At 36.3% G+C, this 18,219-nt stretch overlaps 1 long non-coding RNA gene across 1 annotated transcript; it reads right to left on the bottom strand.

Annotated features, from left to right (window-relative positions):
* Nucleotides 1–672: 672 nt before the first annotated feature.
* On the bottom strand, nucleotides 673–2,272 carry LOC113333966. The gene is made up of 2 exons (XR_003352472.1): nucleotides 1,783–2,272; nucleotides 673–1,104 (listed from the first exon to the last, which is right to left on the bottom strand). It is a non-coding gene; the product is annotated as an uncharacterized LOC113333966 (long non-coding RNA).
* Between the last annotated feature and the right edge of the window lie 15,947 nt (nucleotides 2,273–18,219).

Below are 18,219 nucleotides of genomic sequence, written 5' to 3' on the forward strand. Positions count from 1 at the left end.
AGCGGAATACCTTGTATTTGGTTAATAATCGCAGGAAGATCAAGAGGTCCCAAGAGATTGAAGAATTAACTGTTGCACTCTGCAACTGCAGGTAATTCGTCAGAAATGTGACGGACCTGATGACCGAGATATTAGTTCCCTGCAATGTGTAAACCTCTTGCCAAACTCTTGTATGTTGAGCTACAAACCATTTGTTTCATGGTTTCCGCCGTCTTATTGTACTAACGCCACACTTGATTCAATAATGCTACATTTCATTGGATAGCTCATTTCTGGTTTCTAACTCAAAATTTCCATTATTGAATCTCGTTCACAAATTACTACTCTTTCCATATATGCGAGTTTCTTTTGCACTCAGCAAGTACCTGAGGCAAATCCAGAGTGAGCAACAATTTGATAGCAGTAACAGCACTTCAGAATTCAGATTCTATAACCAGCTGCCACAACTAAAAGGATGCCTCGGTAAATTAAACTCTCATTTTATGTAAGGGTCTTTTATAGACAAAGACTACGACAATGAGGCAGTGTCTGGGGTAGACATCACCAGTTTTTAGCTTTGAAGTCATGGATCCTGGTCTCATTTCATTATCTTTTGTGTACACCAACTGCAAATCAACAGGTCTTACTATGATACCAAATTGCAAATTAGACAACAAAATTTATAGAACTCAATAAAAAGAAAAGAATTTAAAGTAATATAGAACTGAGAGTGTCATACCCATCACTAATGATATCAATAATTAGGAAGCTTAATTACAATCTTTTCAGTTTAAATTTGTTACAAGAGGAACAACTTAAACAAAGAGGTATAAGTAGACACATTTGGACTGCAGTTCTATTTCCCTATCTCCTGCAACTCTACCGAATTCACCAGTTTTACAATGCCCACAAGCAACAGCATTAAGTTTGATTCCAATTCTTGCACATACAGCCCCTTGATTAGTGTTATCGAGAGTTATAATCGCACGAGTTCAGGATCATAAGATTCATAACCCTGCAAAGGCCTGAAAAGTTGATTGCTCAGGGTTCCACATCAACCTGTAAACATGCTCTGTCATATGTTCCCACACTCCCTTGTTGCTAAGGCCTGAATTGCTCAAGGTTCTGCAGTTCAAATGATTACTGATAATGTTAGACTTGTTTTGCCACGGAGAAAAGACCAATCAGATAGCATACCATTCAGCAATTATTGTAAACTAACCAGTAGATAAAGACACAAATAAATGAGGAGTATTGCAATAAAGACATAAATAACTTGAAGCCAATTCAACATTGCTAAAAGTCAAGTTTTCCAGATTTAACAGACGTATGTACTTCAACATTTCAGTGACAACCCAACTGATACTTGTAACTAGAGTAAGTAATTCTATACTTCCAGAGCTTCACTCTGCAGTTTACAAACACATGGCTAACAGTCTTCCCTGTAATGCGTTCATATAAGTAACCATTGCTGGAGTGCTTTTTGCTAGACTATATCATATGCACAGTTTACTTGATGGTTCTGTATAGAAAGTTTGTGCTAAAAACGATAGATTTTTGTTTTTCAATATGTTCCTGACATTTGAGAGTTTCTAGGGTGTAATTCAAAACTCAAGTTTGTTTCACATGAGGTTCTCTGCAATTGACATTTACAAACTAAGGATTTCTCAAATTAGGCATGCAATTCTATACTGACATCTTTTTTATTCATAGATCTAGTTCACAACTACACTCATTACAAAGCTCAAAGCAGCAAATAATACTGAAAACTCAAAACCAGAAACTAATAAAATCGGAAGGTACCCCCAGAAAAAGAGTTGGCCATGAGAAGACCAAAGAAAGTGGTGAAACTTGAGTACTGAGAGGAAAAATGATTGTGCTGGTGAATCATCATCAACAATAAAATTAGGGATTCTTCTTCTTCTGGCAGTTTCAAAGGAATGATGAGAGCAGTGATAATAGTGTGAAGAACAACGAGAGGTAGTGATATTCTTGGATAATGCATCATCCAGAAGGAATTTGGAGTTCTGGACGGAAATTTTGAGATCCAAAAAGAGGGAAACGGCTGAAGAGGAAGGTAGAAGAAGATGATGTTTTGGTTTAGCCTGTTTCTACGGTATAAAGAAAAGCACATAGGTAATCCAACGGTTTGGATTTTAGGGTAATGGGATATGATGTAGGCTACTTGTGGTGTATTTGTTCGCTCTGGATTTGCTTGGAACCGAGTTACCTCTAAAAAAAAAACGTGCTGCTTACATTGCTTCCGGCAAGGTTGTTAATTTTTAACAAGGGAATGGTATGTTGAATTGGGAATCGAAGATTCATGGTAACCTGTAAATAAATGTATAGATATTGGAGTTTATATAGATTACATAACATAATTTAGTTCGGATTGGTGGTTGGGCTCTTAATTAGGTGATATGGATCTTGAATTCGATTCTTGTGCTCTAGTGCGGGCCAAAACGATTCGTGTGCTCTAGTGTGGGCCAAAACGTCTCAAAAAATTTATTTTTAATAAAAATCACATAATAAGAACATATTTAGATGAATCGTAAGATTACAGTAGAATAGTTGGGATTCGAATTTTGGGAAATTTTGAAACGAATTGTAAGTTTTTAAAAACTATGGTTGTTGGTTCCAAATGTATGGAAGTATGGACAAGGCAAATGGGTGTCAAAAATGGCACTCGAAATTCTAAAATATCAAGTGGTCAACACATCAGCTTGAGACTATTAGGATTAGCTTATGAATCAAATGCTTAATGTCCTTCACCTTATGGTGTTGTTTTTATTTGTTTGTTGCCATCTTCTTCTTCTTCTTTTTTGCAGCATTTCGAATTCTATAACCATCTTAGGAAACAAAAAGGATGCCCAGCAAATTAAGGTTTCGATATAAATAAGTCATGCATAGGCGAAAGCTAAAATCCGACCATGAAGCAAAGTGCATATCTGGGGAATTATATTAGACATCACCAGCTTTTAGATTTGAAGATACTGGTCTCATTTCATTATACTGTGCACACCAACTACAAAATCACAAATTAGATGACCAAACTTACTATGATATATAATTACAAATGAGACGACCAAACTTGCTACGATATCACCGACATTAGTAAAAAGAAAGAATCTAAAGTAATATCTAACTGATAGTGACATATCATCACTAAAAAGTTATAAACTTTTTGGTAAAGCACCTACAAGTACATGACTCAAGGAAAATGTTGCATATCTGCTCTATGGTTGTAACTTAGTTTGTACAATGGAGGCACATCTTATCACTCTTCCTGGAGAAACTAAAGTCCTAGGTGATCACGGCTAGAACTGACAAGGTCTAAGACGAGACTTGAGCCTAAGAAGAAGATCCGAGTTAAGGTCAAGGAGAGACTCATCCTGTCAGCCAGTCTAAGCAGAAAAGACTCAGCCAGTCCAAGTTTCCTAACCTGAAGAAGCTCAGCCAGCTGATCCCAAACCCCAAACGGATTTCGTCCAGCTGGATGGAGCTCAACCTCATTGAATACATGTCTCATCTTTATCTTAAGGCGAGACTCAAACCCAATGACCTGTGGTGGAGATCCACATCAACGACATTCTTCATACCTACAGATATCTACTGTAGAATCCTCATCTCCAACCAATTTAGAAACTTCACAAAGATGCAAAGTGGTATTTTATCTTGATACCTGCTATTTTCAATATAACCAAACCTTTCAAAGGAAAACAATATCGTCACAATGATATTCGTGATTGGAAGTACTCTGACATGCTTCACTACTTAGCTAACAACTACTGTCACTACAACAAGAAGGAGAGATTCAAGACCATAGCTCTCAACAAGTTATACGCTATCATTTTACACAGTTCTATAACTCAAGACGACCAGGAGTACCTCAATGCTATGTCGAAGTTCGAAAGACAAGCGCCAACACGACCACTTACGTCCTTCCCTAGGTCAAAACACTACTTCTCTGCATGAAGACCTACCTAACGGATTTACAGAGAACTCTCTCACTAACGGGGTTGACACAAAATAATTGTTCTTTCTGTTCCTCAAACACCTAGTACATTATTATTTTAGCCATGAACCATATTCACTATTGTGTTACCCTCAAAGCGCATCTACTACCCCCGAGCTCGATAAATCACCTTCTGGCTCAGTCATTCTATGTGTACAAGACACATCTAGCCCAAGGAGAGAGCCTCAGTCACCATCCTAAAAGAACCTTCATCACTCGAAGGAAAAGAGCCTCCATTGCTCCGAGGTGAAAAGCCTTCATAGCCCGAAGGCGAATGGCCCATATCGCTCTAAAGTAAAAGGCCTTCACAACTGCAAGGTAAAAGGTCTTTGTCGCCAAAACGCTCAATCTCTCACATGACCATCCATGGTCAACTTCTCAGGTTAAAGACTCCTTACCGTTATCTCGGATGTTTAGAGAACAAACTATCGGAGACTCCCCAGGGTCGTCCCAAATCTAGATTTTCTTATTCAATATGAAAGGTGTGTCTCTCAGCTTTGAAAGTTGGGGTTAACCGTTGATATTGGACGTTGGATGAAGTTTTTATAGCCTCCGGAATGAATTCCCGCAAAACAGGATTTTTTACTGCGAATTCAACTAAAGGTTTTCACCTTCTTACACGTGTAATAGAATAAGATAACGTTTTCCATCGAATACGAACTCATCTTGGTGTTCTTCCTTTACTGGACGCATACGAGAAAGTTGATGCATACCACGTCACCCCTTAACTTAGGGTTCTTAAGATGCATTTAGAAGCCCTACTTCTTGCTAAGTGAGATGTCACTCCAATTTAGAATCAAACAACTGAAGAGGTTATTCCACTCGAAAGCGAGGGCTCTCACAAGTAATCACCAAGCTTTAAAGTGCGGAAGGTAGACACTGCTAACCTGATCCAACCACGTCTCCTTCATGGCATAAAGCTTCATACAATTGAGTAATGTGTTGGCAGAATGGGCAAAGACCTATAAAGTGGCCACACGATCGTATCACTCGCATATGGTAGTATATAATGAAGCGAACTCAGCTGGGATACTGAACCTCCCCATGAACACATGCTTCGGGTTAGGATCTTGTACGAAGTGAAGTTAGTTCATATATAGGTGTACTCACAAAGCGCATAAGCTTCAGCTCCTGTAGAAACATCTAAGCATGAGGACCATGCACACTTGGGGACTTCTCGATGTTTAAGTAATGACCAAGGATATAAACCATGTTCACCATGAGGTTCTATAAGAGAAACACAGGTCGGAGCAAGTTGAGAAGTCAAAAACGAAAGAATTTGGCATATATAAGAAAACCAAGCACAAAAGGGAAAAACTGTCATTTACAAGAACTGACGACCACCTAGACTTAAGGAGAAGAGCATACCTGTATTGAGGTATAATATGTCATGAAGAGACATTCAATCAATACTCAAAGGCTCACGACACTCATACCTTGTTAATTTGGGTTTCCAGAAGTGTAAAAGCGGCGAAGGGTATAAAGGATGTTGGTCAAAAAGGAAAAGCGGAAGGGTATACACCAATCAAATAGTCAAAAAGGAAAAGCCTATAGTGGGTCCCTAATTCAATCCCGCGGTAAGTAGGGAATGAGCTAGAGTTTGAGAAGAACCGAGATTCCACGTTTCAACGGGAAGATGTTCACTCCTATCCGAAATGTCTCAACCGGTGAGGCGGTGACAATGAATAAGAAATTGGGTCCCTTTATATAAGGAGAAAATTTTCATCCAGCTGTTACGTACAACATACTAAAAATTCGCAACAATTGGACAAACGAGCAACGAGATGTGTCTCCCGTGCCAAAATCTGCGCGATCTAAAAGGTTCTTGAAAGTTACACGGTATTTCTGATAACAAATGTGCATGCGTCTAAGACTGACCTATTAGAGGCCAAACTGGATGAACGTCTACCACGAGGTAGATTGTTCTTTTACCTTTCGGAATCAGGGTCAAGCACTCTAAACATAGTTCGTATGAAGATTCTGTGGCATTTCTTACCGAAAGTCTCCTGTCTTAAATTTTCTAAACGAGATAGGGTCTAGCCTTTTGTATCCTTACCTATCTAGAATTATTAAGGGGTTGTGAATGCAAAGAGGTGAAGCAATATGGAACATGGTACTTACGAAAGGGTGGTCGACATTGAAGGCCTTGTTAATCCTTCGGGTCTCAAGTAAAGAGCTTCCATCAACTTTCTCAACCACTGGCTCGCCAAACAGAAGGTTGTTCGTAAGACGAAGGTGTGTCGAGCAAGGAGGGACCGAACAAGGATTTGTCATAGCAATAGTAAGTTCATGCACACAGTTTTGGGAATTCCTAATCAAGTCATGAGAGCCTTTCACTTGAAACAAAAGGTGTTTGTATAGGAAACCATGTCAAATAAGGGAATATTTGATAAAAGGAAGAGTTCTGTTGCTACAAGGAAATAGATTTACAAAGTGAAAGACGCGCCTAGCAAGGTCACACCCAAGCCAAGGGGTGTGCACGGTTTGGGGTTCCAAATTTGGCTATAAAGGTTTTTCACTCTAAACAGAAAGGCTTAAAATGAAGAGTTTTGATGAAATTAGGAAAGATTAAAGGGACGAGGATAAATGAAACGGGTGGCCGGTCAAGGCTTAGGCAAAAAAAAAAAAAAAAATCAAACCTATACACGGTTTGGATCTCCATAATGAAGTCGTGACATCTCTTCTATCTCAAAAGGAAAGGAATATAAAAGGAATTTGAGTCAAAACAAGAAAGTATTTACCTTAGGTGAAGAGATTCCATAAGGGAAATGTATTAAATGAAAAGAGTATTTAATTATTTAAAAGTGAATATTCAATAAGGAAACAGGTTCAGAAAATGAAACCTGGAGAAAATACAAGCAAAAAAGAAGTTTGACTTAAATAAGGAAATACTACATCGTCTAAAATAGTATCCCTAGTCAAATCCTTGTCTTTTTGAATAGACGAATAATCAATAAAATTATTAGGATCTGGACTAGAAATAACATTATTTTCATGCATCTCAATTAGAGTAAAAATTCCTGATCAATATGCCTACATATTCATACTCTTCTTCAACACTATCCTCATCATAATCATCATTATAATAACATGAAAATGATCGAACCTCGTTAAGTAGTGTTACCAATTCTAACATCGTCATCTTGATTATGTGAATAACTATCCTTATTTTCAAGGGTATCATTCGAAACACTGTGTTTGAAGTTCAGATTATTTCGAGCAATTCTTTCGTTAGTCTCAACCATCTGCTTGAGGGTATCTTTTAAAGAATGTTCACTCATTGGTGCAGTTCATTCATTCATTTCGAACAAAAACCTATTGGTATTCTTAGTTAACTGCTTGAGAGACTCTTCTAGAGAAAGAATAGGAACATAAGGATCATAATAAGGACTAGTTTTCAACCGTTTAATTAAATCGTCCAAATACGAGGTCCTTATTTTCTTGCCCGTATGACTTGTGTGCGCGTGAATAGTAATTGGACTCACCATGGTATGAGCTATAACCTTCAAAAGATTGGTGTTCCCAAACACTATCCGCAGTATGGTCGTAATATGAATGATGTCTATCTTGAAACTCATTCGGGTATTCATTGTATCGGTAATTGTAATACCAGTTCGACATCCTAACTGCAAGGGAATTCTACACAAGCACAAACAAGGATGACTCGACCAAGCAAACCTACTGATTCTTGAAAACAAAAAGCATGATGACTCCACTTAAATTGTTTCTAGACCAGCTTCTAATCTCCCGAAAGGCAACTAGGTATAGTTTTAGCAAACCTCTCTAGAACGATCTGGATTAAAGTAAGTTAATGAGAAGCAGGAGAAGCTCAGAGGAGCTTTGATGTGATTTTAACAAGTTGTAGAAAGTGGTAGTAAAGATTTGTTCAACTTGGACGTATAAAGATTTATTTTAGATCTAATTCTTAATGAAAACGCGGGGGTACCAAAATACACCACCAACTTTTTCTTAGGAAATATGTATGGACAAACTCAATATGACTCCAAGAGTTAAACTCAATCAAGGAATAATATCTAGAGTTATGTCTCTCTCTCTCTCTTGCGATTAGAACATTTACAAAAAAAAATCCGTGAACCTAATCACAAAGATATTACTTGGACGGTACCAAAGACCAATGCCCAAGAATCAATCGAGTCATATCCAACAAAATAGGTCGCATGTATCTACTATGATTAATTAACGTACAACCTGTGATATTTCAATTATAAAGATAAACAAAATAATGCAGAAAAAAATAACACAGACACCAGAAGTTTTGTTAACGAGGAAACCGCAAATGTAGAAAAACCCCAGGACCAAGTCCAGATTGAACACCAAACTGTATTACAAACACTAGTCTATTACCAATTAACTTCGGACTAGAATGTAGTTGATCCCTAAAAGGTATCCCACCGATTAAGGTACAATCGCGTTCCTTACACCTCTTGAATCCCAACAGGACTCCGCGCAATTGACTCCTTTAGCTGATGTCACACCAACTAAGAGTTGCTTCAACTCAATTGAAGACTTTGAACCAAATCTGCCTCCCACATATTAAGCCTATATATGATTTCCTTTTACAGTCAAATAGTTTGATCAAAGGTGATGAAAATCGATAGCAATAAACAAAGTCTAGATAACCTCAAAATCCAGACTTATGCAACCCGAAGTGCAGCCTAAATTATTATTCACCTCACAAGTATAAAACCTGTGGAATCAACAAAGTTTGAGACAGAGAAACCTTTGATGATTTCTATCTATCTTGATCGAGTGAGTAGCTCAATAATCGATTAAGATCAGGATACTCGAGTTATCAAGTAAAGATAACTGGTCATGGATTTATGAATCCCTATGAAGTCTTTGAAGTCGCTAAACCCTAAAAAGGTTAGGAATAGGCCGACTCTAGTTACAACTCGGACACACCAAAAAGTAGTGTCGGGATTCAAAGATCCCAGTTGCTTGAAGTTCCCCTTTTATAGACATTCAAAGCATAGGTTGCTTTAGGTTTAAGCTAAGATAGCTTTGGAACCAAGCAACCAATATCCACCGTCAGATGAATCTTTGAATCTGATTTCATAAACAAGATATACACTCTGGTTAGGTGAAACCGTAACCGAACAGTTTATAAAGACTATTGATAGACACATTTATGTGTCTAATATGATCTCAATTGTATGGCTTTTTATGTCTTTGTAGGTGTTTTTGGAGAAATACACTTGCGCAGAGAAATTAGCTCGAAAAGTGGTACTTGGACCCCCTGAGAGGAAATTACTAAAGGCACCCAGAGGAATCTCTAAAGGCACCCTTCAGTTGGATAAGGGGCACCTCATTTGATAAGGGACAACCTCATGGAAGCTACTATTGGCACACCGGAACTGGATAAGGGGAGGTCATCCTCTTCGTTTGAATTTCTGAAAAAGGCGGGAAAAGTTATCAATTTACTCGCAGATTAGGGTTGGAATTTCATGGACGATTTAGAGAGATTCAATTGCGAAATTCTCTTGGTATGAACTTGATTGATCAAAACAGGAAGTATATATGTGTTGGACTGAATTGGATTGGGCTAGAACATTGGATTGGAGATGAAACAGGGTCTCAGGTTTGGTTTGAAACGGGAATGTTTAGGGAGAGAGTTTTTACGGGAAAGGTTTGATACAACCCTTATGCGACTACAGGATTGGTAAGAATGTCGGAACAGAAAAGGAAAAAAGATTTCTCTTCATCTCGATAAGTTAGGGGAAGAAATATATACATGATTTTCTCGGATGTAATTTGGAAGATACGTGCAAATACAGGGAAGATATTCACTAGGATTCGTTTCCTTTCTATATTTGGAAGGAGTGTTAACAACAGAGACGCGAAAGAAAACAAGAAAGAACAAAGGAGAGAGTGGAGATATCCTCGGGACTTGGTCGAGAAGAAAAAAAAAAGATAAACAGAAGATATTTTTGGAATTTTTGGATCCTGAGGTGTATATATAGACTACTGGGAGGTCTGAGAAAGATTATCGAGAGTTGGGGTACGCTGCAGAGCCAACACTCAAGATGCAGGAGGAGTTGCATCAGCAGCAGGAAGAAGATAAAGTTGAAGAACATAAAGCTGTGCAGGACAGTCGTATTTCTCAGTGTCTTAAATTTCAAAATCCTGTATCAGTCCATTAGTAACTATTATCTTCAGTTTTGCAACACTTTTAGTAACAGTGACTTCTGTGACGCCATTACAGCGTTACAAATTCCTGTGTGTATTATTTCTTCAATAAAAACACTTTTTGAGCCATGAATTATTATTTTGAGCGTGTTTTCACCATGAAGAGCTAAAACCCAACACTGGGACGGCGGGGGAAGTTGTATTTCATCCATGTGGTGATTTAGTTAATTCTTTATTTACTTTTTGCACCGATTTTAACTAAATTAAGATTTCGATAAATTACTTGTGACTTTGTTTGATGGAGCATGCTTAGTAGGATTCTTGATGCACCATGCTTAAAATCTACACGTAATATTTTATGGAATCCACTTTGGAAAATAATAGAGTTAATATTTGTTTTGTTTTGAGCTATAATTGCTTAGGATTAATTTTTAAACCACTTGAATATGGAAAACAGTGAAATCCCGAGTCTCAGTAATCTCTCGATATTTGCGACAACCTTGTGAATATACTATCTTTTTTTTTCGTGTTTTCTATTTTTAAGTCTTGAAACCAATCTCAACAAGTCTGAGCAACGAACCTTATTCTTACCACTTCAAAATTACATCAATTATATTCAAGGTGGTTAGCCGAAACCAGCCGATTTGAACTTAAAATCTTAATACTCATTTTCATGAACACTTAAGACATTAACATTGAGTCACAATCATGTGAAAAAATAAGTCTAGTGCTTTTTAGAGAAAATTTTAATTATCTCGTAGAAATAATTTAATCGCACCTGAAAATAATCGACATGGTTGGTAGGTGTACAAGGTACAAATGTCAATACCGTTCGTGAGACGGTTCAGTCACAGTAGGTGTACCGGTTTGTAAGCTACGATCCAAACCAATTTCTGGAGTTAACAGAACTATTTGGGTATGCATACCGATATGGATACCTTAAGACTATCACCGGTTCCGGAGTCCACATAACTATTTTGGTTTGCGTACCGGTTTGAATACACAACCGAGTTCGGGAACACAGAACTATTTTGGTGCGTGTACCGGTTTGGATACTAACTCGGTTCCGTGACCACAGTTCCTAAATGGTTTGCATACGAGTATGTGTACCGATCCGATTCACGAGTTGAGCAGATTTTTACATGTTGTGCATAAGAATATGCGTACCACAAATCTGCAAGTCGATATATAGCTACTCCGCTACGTGTACGAGTACATGTAATACGGGTTCATACTTATAACAATTTTTCCAGTTTGTAAGAATGATAACATTGTCTTGTATCTGAATCTATAGTAGTTCTATATTTATCTCTAAATCGATTCGAAACATTCCCGAATAACATCAATGACACATATCACTGTTCCAGGATATTTTCAAATGATAAAATTTGAATCATGATTTTGATTCCGAACAATAAATTGCCCTTAACCGAAATTCATCAAGTATGAACAAATGTTCATTAAGCTTAGTCATTATATTTCGAGAACTAATTACCAAGATAAACTTGACTCGAAATTCTTGTATATGCATAATAGTCTAATTAGTTATGCGACATCTATGAATGATAGAAAATTAAATATAACTTGAGAAATAGGTGGTTCAGTCTTCACTTACCTTTTGTTGATGAAGTTCTTCAAAAGCTTCGGTTGATCTGCGCCTTCAAACGGTAGAATGCAATGATGACTGTCGTGATCCACTGTTTCTCAACTATATTTTTATCCTAGTCCGAGACTTAACTAATTATAGACTAGAAATCAAGATATAGTTTTACAACTAAATTTGACAACAAGCTTGAGATAGCAACACTTTTGAGTTCGACCGAGCAATGCTCTAACACTTAATTAAATTAGAGAATATTTATAGATTGATAACAGTATTATGAGAGACTGAGACTTAGGATTCCACCATAAAAATCATTCATGTGATTCATATATTTATTCTAGACAATCATAGAGCAAATAATAATAAAATATTGAATCTAGTTCTTTGCCAAGGTAGATTTTCGAAAGCAAATCGAAAGCATGAGACATCATGAAAAGACGAGGGTACCCAAATACACCACAATCTTTTGAATATCAACCTATAATTCTGGTATCTTAAGTAATTGTCTATGGACAGAGTGGAGACAATACAACTTAAGTCCTATACCTTGTGTGATTGTCTATAGACGAGCTCGAGACAATACAACAACAAGATATTTATGTGACAATAGTTACGGTAATAACCGATTGACTATTAAGATCAATGTCAACTAATTAGGATTAACGTACTTTTGTAATTTACTTAATTATAACAAAAATTGCGTCCAAATTTGTGCACCCCCTTAAAAATGGGATGCACATTCCGGCTCCTCTCGTTGGAGTTTTATTCGGTCAAAACCAGATTCTCCAATATTCAATATATTTTCTCTCTCTTTAATATCACAATTTCTGCTTTAAAGAAAAAAGAAAAAAAATCACAATTTCACGTGCAACTGTTGTACCCAAAATCAGTATCAACGTTTGATGGATTTGATTTGATCAATCAACAATGATCATCTAAAACATAGAGAAAAATGATTGACCCATCTATCACAGATCTTTAAAAAAAAAATCATTATGCATGAATGAAAATATCACTGATTCAATCTTCTTCTTCTTCAGACGGTTGAAAATATTTACCTTGGTTAGGATTTAGATTAATACCCAATTCCCAATACCCATCTCGATGTAAGAAAGAACTTAGTTTGAGGAAAAATTCAGTAAAAAGTTGAACTAAGGTTAAGAGTTTTGTTTGAGAAAAACTTCAATAAACAGATTAAAAAACCCACTTCTGAGACATTAAGAATTTTTTCTTGAGACCCATTTTCATTTTTCTTTTTGATGATGAATTTCGCATTACTGCGAATTATGGTCCTCTTTGGAGGGGATCTCTGTGAGCTTTATTTTCTCAGTATCTGTTTTTTCTTTAAGGAAAAAAAAAGATAGTTATCTCTCCTTAGTTTCTATATCTCTTTATGAATCTTCTTTTGTTCTTGTGGTTAATAATAACTTTAAGATATCATCAAGATGAACTCGACATCAAACGTGAATAGGATAAACACCTGATTATAGTTTTTTGAGAAGATAAAGAGATTAAATAAAGAAAGAGAAAAAAAATGATTTTTTTATATGAAGAATATTTATGGAAATTAAAATACCAAACTGGCTTTGTGATTCAAAAATTACCAATAGCTGTGGCTGGAACGTGCACCCCGGTTTTGAGGGGGTGCATAAATTTGGACTCATAAAAATTATAATGCATAAAAAAAGTAAATGCCACAAAAAGATTTTGTTAATGAGGAAACCGCAAATGCAGAAAAACCCCGGGACCTAGTCCTGTTTTGAATACTCTTAGAATTAAGCCGCTATACAAAATCTAGTACCAACTTCATATAGTTGAGACCAAGTAGACTACCCCTAGCTACTTAGTTTCCTCAGTATCCCTGCGCCTTCGACTTCTAGAGTCACATGAATCAACAATAATTTTAATCATATTCCAAACAGTAAAGGATAAATCTGTTTGGTAACCACTCTATTCAATCTTTGGTAATAAGATATTAATGAGTCGTTGACAAAGGCTCTTCCGTTTAATATAATAAACTTCTTTGTCTGGTTAGATCAATCCAAAAGTTTGATTACTGAAATAACCAATTTTTAGATTCGTGATCAATCAATATATAAATCAAAGAGTAACTATAAAGTGATGTCGATCTCATGCAATAAGACAATCAAGTCTATCAAAGATAAACACGATTCTAGTTGGATCCCAGTCGATCAAGGTTTGTACATTAAATTCACAAGATATGAAAAATAATAAGAAATCTTATTTCAAATCTCCGATTGTCTTCTTAATAACCTGCACAACACAACTTGAATTCTCTTGTGATCAATCACACACATAACGAAGACTGTTAACAATGGATTATCACAAGATGTTTTTAGATCCGAAAATGGTTATAAAGATCCATTCGATACTTTGATCTAGTTTGAGTGAGCCTTATATCAGAAGATAATGCTCTCAAGAATAAAAAAACTAGGTGCAATCAAAGTTTCAACAACCGTTAGTTGATCAAATCAATAATCAAAAACTAAAATAACAATGCAATTATCTAGTCTCCCACCAATGGTACTCGTAGAGCTTTTTGATCCCACGGAAGTCTTTAAACGAGCGGTCGTAAGAGATTTCGCCTAATTAGGGTACTTTCCTCTCTGGATAGACGGCTCCAGCTGAAACAACAAGAATGAAGTTTTCCTGGCTCTTAGGATAGTTTGCAAGAAATGCAAACTCAAGTATTTATAGACCAAGGTTGTTTGGACAACAAGGAAATTCCAAAACCGAAAATATTCTCAAGATATTCATAAAAATACCTAATTTTGGTTTCCTATTTCTAATTAATTACCAAACCATATTTCTGATATTTCTCTCAGAAAAACTTATATTATTAATGTAGCACATTAACTAATAATATTTTCTAGAGGATATGCTTTAATTATTGGTAATTAAAACATATGTTATGAAAATCAATATTATGAATCTCTCAAGAATTTGCCAAAGGATGTGATCAAATCTAGCATAGTATATTCTCTTTCCATTTCTCCACGTACTTTCCATTAATTAACCATAATTCAGTTACCATCCATATATTATCGCTACAACTTCATCCAAATCCATAATCACGAATAACTAGGACAAAATCTTTCCCAAAAATCATCACAGAATCTTTGTATATATCTCTAACCCATGTTTTATTTCAAACAAATAGTCTAGACAATTTTGGTCGAATCAAAGGCATATGCCAAGCCTGTTTAACTCATTGAAGTCCAATCCAATAAAAATCTACGATAGAATCTCCCCATAACTCGTCCGAAAATCAAATAAAAGATATGTTGCAATTTCCCGCCCAAAAAAAAATTGAATTTGGGAAGATAACCTCCCATTATCCAGTTTCGGTCTTCCAATAGTAATTTCCTTGGGGGTGCCCTTATTCAACAAGTACGTGACTCAAGGAAAATGTTGCAGATCTGCTACATGGTTGTAACTTAGTTTGTACAACGGAGGCACATCTTATAACTTTTCTTGGAGGAACTAAAGCCCTAGATGATCACGGCTAGAACTGACAAGGTCTAAGACGAGACTGGAGCCTAAGAAGAAGATACGACTTAGGGTCAAGGAGAGACTCAAACTGTCAGCCAGCCTAAGCAGAAAAGGCTCAGCCAGTCCAAGTTTCCTAACCTGAAGAAGCTCAGCAAGCTGACCAGACGGATTTCGACCAGCTGGATGGAGCTCAACCTCATTGAAGACATATCTTATCTTTATCTTAAGGTGAAACTCAAACCCAATGACATGTGGTGGAGATCCGCATCAACGACATTCTTAATACCTACAAATATTTATTGTAGAATCCTCATCTTAAACCAATTTTGAAACTTCAGAAAGATGCAAACTGGTATTTTATCTCAATACCTACTATTTTCAATAGAACCAAACCTTTCAAAGTAAAACAATATCGTCACAATGATCGATATTCATGATTGGAAGTACTCTGACATGCTTCACTACTTAGCTAACAATTATTGTGTTAGAGCACTACTCGGTCGAACTCGCAAGCGTTGGTATCTCAAGCTTGTTTGTCAAGTTTAGTTGTCAAAACTATAAGTCTTGATTTCTAGTCTACTTATAGCTATGTCTCGAATTATGATAGAATGTGTAGTTGAGCTTTAGACTTCACGGCGTTCATCGATTGAAGACGAAGAACTACTAAGGGGGGGTTGTGGAACTTCAACAACAAAAGGTATGTGGAGACTTGAACTCATCTATCACTCAAAAGTTTATTCTATTATATTCTATTTCCTATTGAGACAAAGTCATATAACTATATAGACTTTACATTATACACATTTGATATTTCAAGCTAAGTTCAACTCGCTTATATCTTTCTCGAAATATGTGTTGGAAAGCTTTTTGCTTTAACTACGTTCATCATTATTCTTGACGAAAGTCAAAAGATGATCATGTGAAAATCGCATGGTAACATCTTACATGATTTGTGTGAGACAATCATTTGATGTAGACTCGGAATGTTTCGTACTGATCATTCAATCACTTGAAATTGTTTATAAGATAATAGTTTGTGACATATATTGTCGTCTTCTAATAATTTTTTAATGATTGAAATGGGAGTTTAGAACAATTAATCATTATCTGGATATAGCACAGTATGCATACCCGTATGCAAACTGTTGTAAAAGTGATTCAGGTCCGGGAACCAAGTATGCATACCGATATGCGAACGGTCTTAACTGTCAAAGTCCGGGAACTAAGTTTGCGTACCCGTTTTCAAACTTATTCACCTGAGTTCGGTCTGGAACGACAGTATGCATACCCATTTGTGAACTGTCGGAAAGAATCAAGCCCGGAACTTAAGTTTGCGTACCCGTTTGCAAACTTATGTGGTTAAGTTCTAAAATCGGCTAAGTATGTTTTCATACTCATGAACAAATACATTTATAAATTAAGGAATGGAATCTTTGCAAACCGTGGCTAAAATATTCATGAACTGATTCTTTTGAATCATGCTTCAATTGTGTCTTGTATACTTCTATGAGAATATAAACAATAGAACAACTCTAAGAGTAACACAATTAGATTCATTTGATTATCATTTGATCTAGAAGTGTTAAGATGAACATGGTTAACACAAAAGTATTCATGTGGATAACTTCGGTTAACTGTTATTGAGCCAACTCAATATACACGTTTAGGTACGGTTACCTATATCTAAATGAAAGTATATTTCACTTGTGTGTAACAAGCTAAGACCATCTAACGGTGGAAACATATTAGCTGGAATCTTAAATCAGGTTTTATCCAACGGTGATTATTGATTGCTTTGTTACAAATTTATCAAACCCTGATTTGAAGACTATATAAGGGAGAACTCTAGCAACTGGGAAACCTAATCTCCACACGTCATGTGTGATACTAGTTGCGACTAGAGTCGATTCTCCTTTAACCTAGGTTTTTCTTAAAACCATTATAAGTTAACGACTTAAAGACTTCAATGGTATTCTGAAGCCATACCCAACTATTTCTTATGTAGTTGCTTGTTCTGATCTTATTTGTTCTATCGTATTGAGTACTATCTTCTCTAAGATTTGCTCGAGATTTATCTCTGATAGATAAGATATAAAAAGTAATCACAAAGCCCTTTGTCTCCTTCTTTGTGATTCCGCAATAACTTGTTATACTACCATATAGTTAAGTTATTGTGAGGTGATTGATATTTCTAGGCTGTTCTTCGGGAATACAAGACCGGATTATCAATTGGTTTCTGTTCACCTTGATTTATCAAAATATGGAACAAAAACTTTATAGGTATTTTTGTGGGAGACAGATTTATCTATGAGAATAGATTTTTATGTGGGAGACAGATTTGTTTATCAAGTCTTCGACTTTGGGTCGTAGCAACTCTTAGTTGTAGGTGAGATCAGCTAAGGGAATCAAGTGTGTAGAGTCCTGCTGGGATTCAGAGGCGTAAGGAACGCCACTGTACCTTAATCAGTATGAATTGGTTAGGGCTCAACTACATTCCAGTCCAAAGTTAACTTGTAGTAGGCTAGAGTCTGTAGCGGCTTAATACAGTATGGTGTTCAAATCTGGACTAGGTCCCCGAGTTTTTCTGTATTTGCGGTTTCCTCGTTAACAAAACTTCTGGTGTCTATGTTATTTCTTTTGCGCATTATATTTGTTTATATAATTGAAATATCGTAGGTTGTGCGTGGTTCAATCAATTGGTAAATACAATCTTTGGTTGTTGATTGAAATTGATTGACACTTGAACATTGGTCTTTGGTACCGTTCAAGTTGTTTCTCATAATAATCAGGCTCGCGGATTCTATCTGTTTGATTTTCTGATTACATTGAGAAACAAAGATATAACATTTGGATATATTTCCTTGATTGAGTCTGACAGTCTAGTTGATTCTCTCGGAATTATATTGGAGTTAGTCCATACAGATTGCCTAACAAAATATTGGGTGTGGTTGTTAGACCCCCG

This window comes from Papaver somniferum, unplaced genomic scaffold (assembly GCF_003573695.1).
Source record: "Papaver somniferum cultivar HN1 unplaced genomic scaffold, ASM357369v1 unplaced-scaffold_135, whole genome shotgun sequence".
In the NCBI taxonomy this organism is placed as follows: Eukaryota; Viridiplantae; Streptophyta; class Magnoliopsida; order Ranunculales; family Papaveraceae; genus Papaver; species Papaver somniferum.